The following is a 12,194-nucleotide window of genomic DNA, read 5'->3' as shown; positions in this document are numbered from 1 at the left end:
TAGTCAATAGACCCTTAAAAACTTCACATTTTCTTTTGGAAATCCCAAAGGTAGCTTATAGTCATAAGATAGTTTTACTTGCTTTTTTCTGGAGTTGTTTGTTATTTTATTCCTTGCCCCCAGTTACATGTAAAAACAATTTTGAACATTCATTTAAAACTTGAAGTTCTAAATTCTTTCCTTTCCACACACCCTAAAACCATCATTGAGAAGACAAGTTGATTGATAAGATAATACATGACTAGTCATGAAAAAAAATTCCGTATTAATCATGTTAGTGATTAATAATAACATAGACTAAAAAACCCCTCAAGAATAATGGAAAAAATGATTAACAATAACAACTATGCTTCAACCTGTATTGAGGCACCATAAGTTCTTTCTATTGGGATGTATAGCATGTTTCCTCATAAGCCCTTCAGTTTTTGATCATTACATTGTTAAGAATAGCTAAATCATTTGTAGCAGATCATAATTTTTCTTTTACTTGGTGTACAGCACATTTATCTTTTTTTTGCATTAGTGGCATTTTATTTTTTCTGGGCATATAAAGATAGCTTTCCACATTACTTTTTGTAAAATTTTAAGTTTCAAATATTTCTCCTACATTCTTTGCCTCACCATGCCAAGACAACAATTAATTTGATATAGGCTATATGTAAAATCATGTTAAACATGTTTCCACATTAAGCACATTATAAGAGAATAGCCAGAAAAAAATGGAAAAATCATTACAAAAGGAAAAAAAATAGCATGATTCACTCTGAATTCAGACTACATAGGAATTTCTCTGAGTGTGGATAACATTTTCCATCATACTACTTTTACAATTATTTTTATCAATATATTGCTGAGAAAAGCTAAATTTATCATAGTCAATCTTCATACAATGCTGCAATTATTGTGTACAATGTTCTCCTGGTTCTGTTCCCTTCACCAAGCAACAGTTCAGGTAAATCATTCCAGGTTTTTCTAAAATCAACCTGTTCATCATTTCTTAAAGAACAACAGAATTATATTACTTTTACAAAAAACAACCTTTCCAGCCATTCCTCAATAGTATCGCCTACAGTTATTTTAAATGGGGTTTCTCTTTCCATCTCATACTACTGAGATTTGCTGGAAATATATACAAATGCTAACAATCTGCATGGGTCTATTTTATATCCTGCACTTTTGCTAAAGTTGTTAATCATTTTAAGTATTTTTAATTGATTCTTCAGGATTCTCTTAAAGATACCATGATATCAGCTGCAAAGAGTGATAGTTTTTTGTCTGGTCCAATTCCTACAATTTATTTTTCTTCTTTTATTGCTAAAGTCAACATTTCTAGTACTAAACTGAATAACAGTGGTGATGATGGGCAATTTATTTTTACCTCTGATCTTACTGGAAATACTTCTAGTTTCTCTCCATTACATATAATGCTTGCTGATGGCTTTAGAGAGATACTGCTTATTATTTGAAGGAAAACTCCATTTAATCCCATGTTCTTTAGTGTTTTAATGGTACAACAACAGGTGTTGTATTTTGTCAAAAGGTTTTCTGCATTTATTGAAATGATCATGTGATTTCTGTTTTAGTTATTGATATGTCAATATATCTCCATGATATTGAACCAGCCATGCATTCACCTGTTCATAGTTTATTATCCTTATGATAAATTGCTGTAATCTATATTCTAATATGTATTTAAATAATTTTTCTAAATTCATGAGGGAAATTAGTCTATAAATTTCCTTCTCTATTTTGCCTTGTCCTGATTTAGTTATCAAGACCATATTTGTGTTTGAAAAAGGAACTTGATGGAATTCCTTTGTCTATTTTTTCCAAATAGTTCATGTAGTATTGGAATTAATAGTTCTTCAAAAATTAATAGAATTTATTTGTAAATCCACTTGTAATTGGAGATTTTTTCCATAAGCAGTTCATTTTTTACTTGTTTATTTTCTAAAGTAGTGTTATCTAAGTATTTTATTTACTCAAACTGGAAAATGTGTGCATTTACAAATATTCTTCCATTTCACTTAGTTTGCCAAATATTTTGCATACAATTGGGCAAAATAACTCCTACATTGCTTTAATTTCCTCATCATTAGTGGTAAAAATCACCTTTCATTTTTGAGACTGATAATTTGTTTTTTTTCTTTTTTTTAAACAAATCAACCAAAGGTTTTTCTATTAGTTAATTAATTAATTAATTATATATCAGTATATATAATATATAATATAATACAATATAATTATTAATTAATTAATTAATTTAAAAATTATTAATTTTATTTATTAATTCAGTTTTTTTACTTTAATTATTCAATTCATTTTCTGGTGGTAAATTTCATTTTCTGTCCAAAGTCTATTGGGACTGCTTTGAATCCCTCAACAATTGAGAAGAACCAAATCTTTCATAGTTGACCATTGCATATTCTTGTTATTTGTATAAATCTTCCCAGGCCTTTCTAAAATCAGGTTGTTCATCATTTTTATAGAACAATAATATTCCATAACCTTCATATATCACAGCTTATTCAGCCATTCCCCAATTGATGAGCATCTACTCATTTTCCAATTCTTTGTTACCACAAAAAGAGGTGATACAAAAATTTTGGCACATGTGAGTTCTTTTTCCTCCTTTATGATTTCCTTGGGCACTGCTGGGTCAAATTGTATGCAATTTTTATAGCACTCTGGATATAGTCCCAGATTGCTCTCCAGAATAGTTGGATCACTTCACAATTCCACCAAGAATGGATTAGTATCCAAGTTTTCTGACTTCTCCTCCAATATTTATTATCTTTTCCTGTCATCTTGGCCAATCTGAGAGGTGTAAGTTGGTATCTAATAGTTGATTTAAGTTGCATTTCTCTAATCAATAGTGATTTAGAGAATTGTTTCATATGACTATAGATTTTTTTAAATTCATCATTTGAAAACTGTCTGTTCATATCCTTTGATCACTTATCAATTGGAGAATGATTTATATTCTTATAAATTTGACACAGTTTTCTATATATTTTAGAAATAAGTCCTTTATCAGAAACACTGACTATAAAGATTTTTTCCCCCAGCTTTGTACTTCCCTTTTAATCTTGTTTCTTTTGGTTTTGTTTTTGCAAGACCTTTTTAATGTAATGTAATCAAAGTTGTTCATTTTGGCTTTCATAATATTTTCTAGTTCTTTGGTCTTAAATTCCTCCCTTCTCTAATGATCTGTTAGGTAAATAATACCCTGCTCTCCTAATTTGTTTGTGGTATCATTCTTTATGTCAAAATCATGTACCATTTTGACCTTATTTTGGTATGGAGTGTGGGATGTAGATGTATGCTATGTTCTAACATATTATTTTTCAGTTTTCCTGGTAATTTTTTGTTAAATAGTGATTTCTTGTTCCAGAAGCTAGATTTTGAGGTTTATCAAATGCTAGATTACTGTAGGCCTTGATTATTGTGTCATGTGTTTCTAATCTATTCCACTGAACCACCACTCTTAGCCAGTATCAAATGTTTTTGATGACTTTTGCTTTATAATTTTAAACCACCATCTTTTGTATATTTTTTCATTAAGTCCCTTGTATCCTTTTTTTTTTTAAATTAGAGCTTTTTAGTGACAGAACATATGCATGGGTAATTTTTTAACATTGACCCTTGCAATCACTTCTACTCCAAATTTTCCCTTCCTTCCCTTCATCCCCTCACCTAGATGGCAGGCAGTGTCATACATGATAAACATGTTAAAGTATATCTAAAATACAATATATGTGCATATATTCATACAGTTCTTGTTTCACAAAAGAAAATCTGATTTAGAAAGGTAAAAATAACCTGAGAAGAAAAACAAAAATGCGAGCAGTCCACACTCATTTCCCAGTGTTCTTTCGCTGGGTGTAGCTGGTTCTGTTCATCACTGATCAATTGGATCTGAATTCAATCCTCTCATTTGCGAAGATAGCCATTTCCATCAGAGTTGATCCTTACATAGTATTGTTGTTGAAGTGTATAATGATTTCCTGGTTCTGCTCATTTCACTTAGCATCAGTTCATGTAAGTCTCTTCAAACGTCTCTGAATTCATCCTGCTGGTCATTTCTTACCGAACAATAGTATTCCGTAACATTCATATACCATAATTTACTCAGCCATTTTCCAATTGATGGGCTTCCATTCATTTTCCAGTTTCTAACCACTACAAAAAAGGGCTGCCACAAACATTTTTGCACATACAAGTCCCTTTCCTTTCTAAGCCCAGTAGTAACACTGCTGGAAAAGAGGATATGCAAAGTTTGATAATTTTTGAGCATAGTTCAAAATTGTTCTCAAAAATGGTTGGATTTGTTCACAACTCCATCGATAATCATCAGTGTCCCCGTTTTCCCACATTCTCTCCAACAATCATCATTATCTTTTCCTGTCATTTACATTCCTGTCATTTATCTGACAGGTGTGTAGTGATATCTCAGAGTTGCCTTAATTTGCATTTCTCTGATCAATGATGATTTTGAACACTCTTTCACATGAGTAGAAATAGTTTCAATTTCATCATCTGAAAATTGTCTGTTCATATCCTTTGATCATTTATCAACTGGAGAATGGCTTGATTTCTTATAGAGTCAAGTCTCTATATATTTTGGAAATGAGGCCTATATCAGAACCTTTGACTATAAATATGTTTTCCCAGTTTATTGCTTCCCTTCTAATCTTGTCTGCATTACTTTTGTTTATAAAAAAGCTTTTTAACTTGTTATAATTGAAATTTTCTATTTTGTGATCAATAATGATTTCTAGTTCTTTGTTGGTCACAAATTCATTTCTCCTCCACAAGTCTGAGATATAAACTATCTTATGTTCTTCTAATTTACTTATAATCTCATTTTCATGCCTAAATTATGAACCCAGTTTGATCTTATCTTGGTGTATGGTGTTAAGTGTGGGTCCATGCCTAGTTTCTGCCATATTAATGTCCAATTTTCCCAGCAGTTGTTGTCAAATAGTGACTTCTTATCCCAAAAGTTGTGGTCTTTCAGTTTGTCAAATACTAGATTGCTATAGTTATTGACTATTTTATCCCGTGATCTTAACTTATTCCACTGATCAACTAGTCTATTTCTCAGTCAATACCAAATGGTTTTGGTGACTGTGACTTTTATACTATAGTTTTAGATCAGGTACACCTTCATTTGATTTTTTGTTTCATTAGTTCCCTTGAAATTCTTGACCTTTTGTTCTTACATATGAATTTTGTTGTTATTTTTTCTAGGTTATTAAAATAGTTTCTTGGGAGTCTGATTTGTATTGCACTAAATAAATATATTAGTTTAGGGAATATTATCATCTTAATTATATTCGCTCAGGCCTATCCAAGAGCACTTATTATATACTTCAACAACAATACTATATGATGACCAGTTCTGATGGACCTGGCCATCCTCAGTAACGAGATCAACTAAATCATTTCCAATGGAGCAGTAATGAACTGAACCAGCTATGCCCAGAAAAAGAACTCTGGGAGATGACTAAAAACCATTACATTGAATTCCCAATCCCTATATTTATGCACACATGCATTTTTGATTTCCTTCACAAGCTAATTGTACAATAATTCAGAGTCTGATTCTTTTTGTACAGCAAAATAATGTTTTGGTCATGTATACTCATTGTGTATCTAAGTTATATTTTAATATATTTAACATCTACTGGTCATCCTGCCATTTAGGGGAGGGAGTGGGGGGGTAAGAGGTGAAAAATTGGAACAAGAGGTTTGCCAATTGTTAATGCTGTAAAGTTACCCATGTATATATCCTGTAAATTAAAGGCTATTAAATAAAAAAATAAATAAATAAATAAAAAATTTGCATTTCTCTTATTAATAATAACTTGGAGCATATATTCATATGGCTAGAAATAGTTTGAATTTCATCATCTGAAAATTGTCTGTTCATATACTTTTACCATTTATCAATTGGAGAATGGCTTGATTTCTTATAAATTAGAGTCAGTTCTCTATATATTTTGGAAATGAGGCCTTATTAGAACCTTTGACTGTAAAAATGTTTTCGCAGTTTATTGCTTCCCTTCTAATATTGTCTGCATAAGTTTTGCTTGTGCAAAACCTTTTCAATTTGATATAATTAAAATTTTCTATTTTGTGATGAATAATGATCTCTAGTTCTTCTTTGGTCACAAATTCCTTCCTACTCCACAGGTCTGAGAGATAAATTATCCTATGTTCTTCTAATTTATTTATAATCTCATTTTTTATGCCTAGATCATGAACCCATTTTGACCTTATCTTGGTGTATGGTGTTAAGTGTGGGTTAATGCCTAGTTTCTGCCATATTAATTTCCAATTTTCCCAACAGTTTTTGTCAAACAGTGGATTCTTATCACAAAAGCTGTGGTCTTTAGGTTTGTCAAACACTAGATTATTAAAGTTATTGACTATTTTGTCCTGTGAACCTAACCTATTCCACTGATCAACTAGTCTATTTCTTAGCCAATATCAAATGGTTTTTGTAACTGCTGCTTTATAATGTTAGATCTGGTACAGCTAGGCCACCTTCATTTGTTTCTTTTTGTTTTGTTTTGTTTTGTTTTCATTAGTTTCCTTGAAAGTCTTCACCTTTTGTTCTTCCAGATAAATTTTGTTGTTATTTTTTTTAGGTCATTGAAATAGTTTTTGGGAGTCTGATTGGTATAGCATTAAATAAGTAGATTAGTTTGTGTAGTATTATCATCTTTATTATATTTGTTTGCCCTATCCAAGAGAACTTAATATTTTTCCAATTGGTTAGATCTGACTTGAATTGTGTAGAAACTGTGTTGTAGTTTTGCTCATATAGTTCCTGAGTTTCCCTTGGCAGATAGATTCCTAAATATTTTATACTATTGGTAGTTACTTCAAATGGAATTTCTCTTTATAACTCTAACTGTTGGATTTTGTTAGTTATATGTGATATATAAGAATGCTGATGACTTATGTGGATTTAATTTGTATCCTGCAACTTTGCTAAAGGAGCGGATTCATTTTTATGATGTCCCATTATTGTCATTCTCTTGGGTGAAATTATTGTATCTATTATTTGCTGTTTAAACCAATCATTCTTTAGGATAACTATTAATTTCCAATTACTTTTTTGTCTATTTTCCCCTGGCTTTTTATTGAATATAATTTTTATTGTATCATGATCTGAAAAAGATGCATTTACTATTTCTGGCTTTCTGCATTTAAATTTGAGGTCTTTATGTCCTAATATGTGATTAATTTTTGTGTAGTTTTCATGAATTGCTGAGAAGAGTATTCCTTTCTGTCTCCATTTAGTTTTCTCCAAAGATCTATCATACCTAATTTTTCTAGTGTTCTATTTACCTCTTTAACTTTTGTCTTATTTCTTTCCTTGTTTGATTTATCTAGTTCTGTGAGTGCAAGGTTTAGATCTCCCACTATTATAGTTTTGCTATCTATATCTTCTTGTAGGTCTCTTATTTTCTCCTTTAAGAATTTAGATGCTACACCACTTGGTGTATATATGTTTAATATTGATGTAGCTTCATTATCTATGGAATGCTTTAGCATGATATAGTTCCCTTCCTTATCTTTTTTAATTAGCTCAATTTTTGCTTTTGCTTGATCTGATATCAGGATGGTTACACCTGCTTTTTTGACTTCATCTGAAGCATAGTAGATCCTGGTCAAGCCTTTTACATTTACTCTGTATGTATCACCCTGCTTCAAGTGTGTTTCCTGTAAACAACATATTGTAGCATTCTGGCTTTCAATCTAGTTTGCTATTCTCCTCTGCTATTGGGGGAATTTACCCCATTCACATTTATGGTTAATATTACTAATTCTGTATTTCCTGCCATCTTGTTAACCCCAGATTATGCTTTTTTTCCTTTTTCTTTCCTCCTTATTCTCCTCCCCAGTATTAAACTTGTGAGTACCACTTGCCTCACACAGCCCTCCTTCTTTAGAATCTCTCCTCTCACCTTAAAGTCTCTCCCCTTTTCTTAAATCTTTTCTTTACAATTTCTGTATTCCCTTCTATTTAACTCACTCCTTTCCTTTTCACTTTTCCCCTCACGCTTTTCAATGGGGGTGGGAGAAGTTTCTCTGTAACTAGAATATATCTAATATTTTCTCTTTGAGTCAATTCTTACGAGAGTAAGTTTCACACTATGATTATCCCCCTTACTTCTTTCCCTCAGAGATAATAGATTTTCTTTGCCTCTTTGTGAAACATAGCACCTCCACTTTACCCTTTTTCTGATACAATTTCCTTTCTATCTCTAGATTTTTTATAACAGTAAAACTGAATTATACATGTATTCTTTATGTATACTTATAAAGAAATATAATTCCCAGATTTCTTTTTGCCTTTTTATGTTTCTCTTGAATCCTATATTTGGAGGTCAAATTTTTATTTAGTTCTGTTTTTTTTTTTTCTATTGAATTAGAATAGAATATTGAAATAGAATTTCTATTCTATTTATTTCTATTTCATTGAATGTCCATCTTATTTCCTGGAAGAAAATGCTCACTTTGGCTGTGTAAGTTATTCTTGGCTGCATACCAAGTTACTTACCCTTTTGGAATATCAGGTTCCAGGCCCTTCGATCTTTTAATGTGGATGCTGTTAGATCCTGAGTAATCCTTATTGTGGGTTCTTTGTATTTGAATTGTTTTTTTCTATCTGGTTGAAGTATTTTTTCCTTGGTCTGATAGTTCCAGAATTTAGCCACAATATTTCTTGGAGTTTTGATTTGGGGATCTCTTTCAGTAGGTGATCAATGAATTCTTTCAATGTCTATTTTACCCTCTGTTTCTTTAACATCTGGGTAGTTATCTTTGATAATTTCCTGAAAAATAGTTTCTAGGATCTTTTTCTTTTCATCATGCTCTACAGGAATTTCAATAATCCTCAGATTATTTCTCCTAGATCTATTTTCTATGTCTGTTGTTTTCCCAGGTAGGAAAAACAGTTTTAAATTTTTTCTATTTTTTTCATTTTTTTGATTTTGTATGACTGATTTTTGGTGTCTCCTGAAGTCATTCATTTCCAATTGTTCAGTTCTGATTTTTAATGAATATTTCCTTCATTTACTTTTTAAATTTCTTTTTGTAATTGTCCAATTGAGCTTTTAAATGAGTTGTTTTGTTCTATGGAAATTTTTTCCATGTCACCAATTTTATTTTTTAGAGAGCTACTTTCTTTTTCCAATTCACTAATTCTGTTTTTCAGGGAATTGATTTCTTTATCCACTCTATCTTTTAATGAGTAACTTGACTTATCCAGACCATCTTGCAAAGCTTCCCTTTTTTTTCCCTATTTTTCTTCTAGCTGTCTTATAAGAGCCTTTTTAATTTCTTCTATGAGAGCCTTGTGTGATGGGGATCAGATCATATCCCCCTTTGAGGTTTCATGTAGGAACAATCTGTTTTTAGTCTCCTCAAGGTTTCAAGTCTGCTCTCTTTCAGTATAGAAGCTATCTATATTTAGAGCTTGCTTTACCTTTTTACTCATTTTGACAGAAAAGAAACAAAACAACAACAACAACAACAGCAACAACAACTGTAGTCTGCTTTTGGGGAAGGGTTGTATTACCAAGCTTCCTCTACAGACAACAGGAAGTAGCAGTGAAGCAGCAGTGAGACAACAATGGCTGCACTGAGATCAGCATCTGCACTGGGATTAGTGTCTATGCTATGGTCAGCATCTGGGCTGTGATCAGTGGTTATGTGCTGAGATCATGCTGACTTCCTCTTGGTACTGGGTGGATGTGGCCAAGTGCCAAGAGACTCTAGCATTTTGGAGTTATAGTTTTACCCTCTGTGTTTATAGCTTTTCTGTTGATCTACTGGGTTACTGCCACAACAAAATAGCCACACTGTGGTAAAGTTCTCCTTGCAAATTTTCCACTGGCTGAAACCACCCCTGCTTTCCTCCAGTTCCACTCAGTGTGAACTGCCTTCTGTGCTCTCACTGACAACTTTCCTGATGTTGTGCCTGTCCTACATCCCCACCCGTGAGCAAACACAGACCTTTTCTAGTGATTTTCGGGGTTATCTTCTGTTGGTAATGTGTTGTACTCCCAGTTGAGCACTAATTCCAAGCTTTTCATAAAAAACGTAGTCTGAGGGTAAGGAAGAGCTTAGATAGATGGGTATGTCTTCTCCACCAAAATGGCTCCGCCTTCCTTCCCTTGATATCTATAATCTTTTCTTCATCCAGATGAATTTTGTTATGATTTTTTCTAGCTGTATAAATAATTTTTGGTAGTTTTATTGGTATGGCACTGAACAAGTGGACCAATTTAAGCAGAATTGTCATTTTTATTTTATTATCGCAGCCTACCCATGAGCAATTGATATTTTTCCAATTGTTTTGATCTGACTTCATTTGTGTGAGAAGCATTTTGTAATTGTGTTCATATGGTTCCTGAGTTTGTCTTGGCAGATGGATGCCCAAATATTTTATTTTCTCTAGAATTATTTTAAATGGAATTTCTTTCTATTGCTTCTGGATTTTTTCTGTAATACGTATAAATGTTGATGATATGTGTGGGTTTGTTTTATATCCTGAACCTTTGCCTGTTCTTTTCAGGAAATGGCTTGGTTTCCTAGAGTTTGCCTTCTGAGGTGTGGCTGGAGGCTGCCTCACTAATCTACTTACTCCTCTACTGAGCTAAGATCGAGGGTCACAGTTATTGATTTGCTGTGATTAAGACCTTCTCACTTTGACTTTCCCAGAGTCTGTCTGAACTGGGCTGAACACCCTATTCACCCCAGTAAGACTGACTTTTCTTGAAGTTTTTCCAATGTATTTTGAGCAGGAGAGTGATTTCATTCTGTCTGACTCTGATCAGAGGCTTGGTTTCATGTGTTTTTTTTGCTGGAAACCGGGAAGACTCAAGCAGCTTCCTGGCTTCACTCCACTCACTATCTTGGCTCAACCCTAGAACTCTCTCTGACTTTAATTAACATATATATATCTATATAGATATATATAGATATATATAGATATAGATATAGATACTTTGATTTTCAGAATTTGTCATTTGGTATTTAACTGGGGATTTATTAAAATAATAATTTAGATATGTAAAATTTCTCTGAGAACTGCTTTGGATTCATTCCATGTTTGATATGTTGTCTCTGATATTGTCATTTTCATGGATAAAATTATTATTTGTATGATTTGCTGTTTTGGACATTCATTCTTTAGGATTTGATGATTTAATTTCTAATTAATTTTAGTCTATCTTTACATGACTCTTTATTACATGTAATTTTTATTTCTTCATGATCTGAAAAAATAAATGCAACATTTCACCTTTGGTATTTGATTGTGAGTTTTTTTGCCCTGAAACATGGTCATTTTTTATGTAGATGCCATGTACCACTGAAAAAAGAATATCTTCCTTCTATCCCTATTTATTTATTTATTTAGCTGAGGCAACTGGGGTTCAGCGACTTGCCCAGGGTCACACAGCTAGGAAGTGTTAAGTGTCTGAGGCCATATTTGAGCTCAGGTCCTCCTGACTTCAGGACTGGTGCTTTATCCACTGCGCCACATAGCTGTCCCCTTATTCAAATTTCTTAAGAGTTTTATCATATCTAACTTTTCTAAAATTCTCTTCAATTCTTGAACTCCTTTCTTGTTATATTGTGGTTAAATTTTTCTACTTATGACAGGGGGAAGTTGAGGCTCCCTGCTTGTATGGTTTTGCTGTATATTTCTTCCTGTGTCTCACAAGTCTTTGGATTCTACACCCCCTCATGCATTGTCTATGGTAACTTTTAGCAAGATGTATTTTCCCTTCTTATCTCTTTCAATTAGATCTATTTTTGCTTTTGTTTTGAGTGAGATCAAAATTTCTATTTCTGCTTATTCTCTTTTCTTCTCTTTGTTTCTCTTCTCTTCTCTTCTTTTCTTTTCTTTTTACTCCAGCTGACATAATATATTGTGTTCCAATATTTTATCTTTACTCTTTATGTATCTCTCTATTTCTGATGTGTTTCTTGCAAAAATCATATTCTTTTCTGTCTTTTATTTCACTCTGCTATCTGGTTCCATTTTATGGGAGCATTTATCCAATTAACATTCTCAGTTATTACAAATTATGTATTTCCCTTCATTCTTTATTCTCCTGTTTATACTTTTTTTTATCCTGTCATCCTGTCTCATCACCAGTATTTTG

This window comes from Sarcophilus harrisii, chromosome 3, assembly GCF_902635505.1.
Source record: "Sarcophilus harrisii chromosome 3, mSarHar1.11, whole genome shotgun sequence".
Taxonomy (NCBI): domain Eukaryota; kingdom Metazoa; phylum Chordata; class Mammalia; order Dasyuromorphia; family Dasyuridae; genus Sarcophilus; species Sarcophilus harrisii.
Note: the sequence above shows the minus strand (reverse complement) of the source record.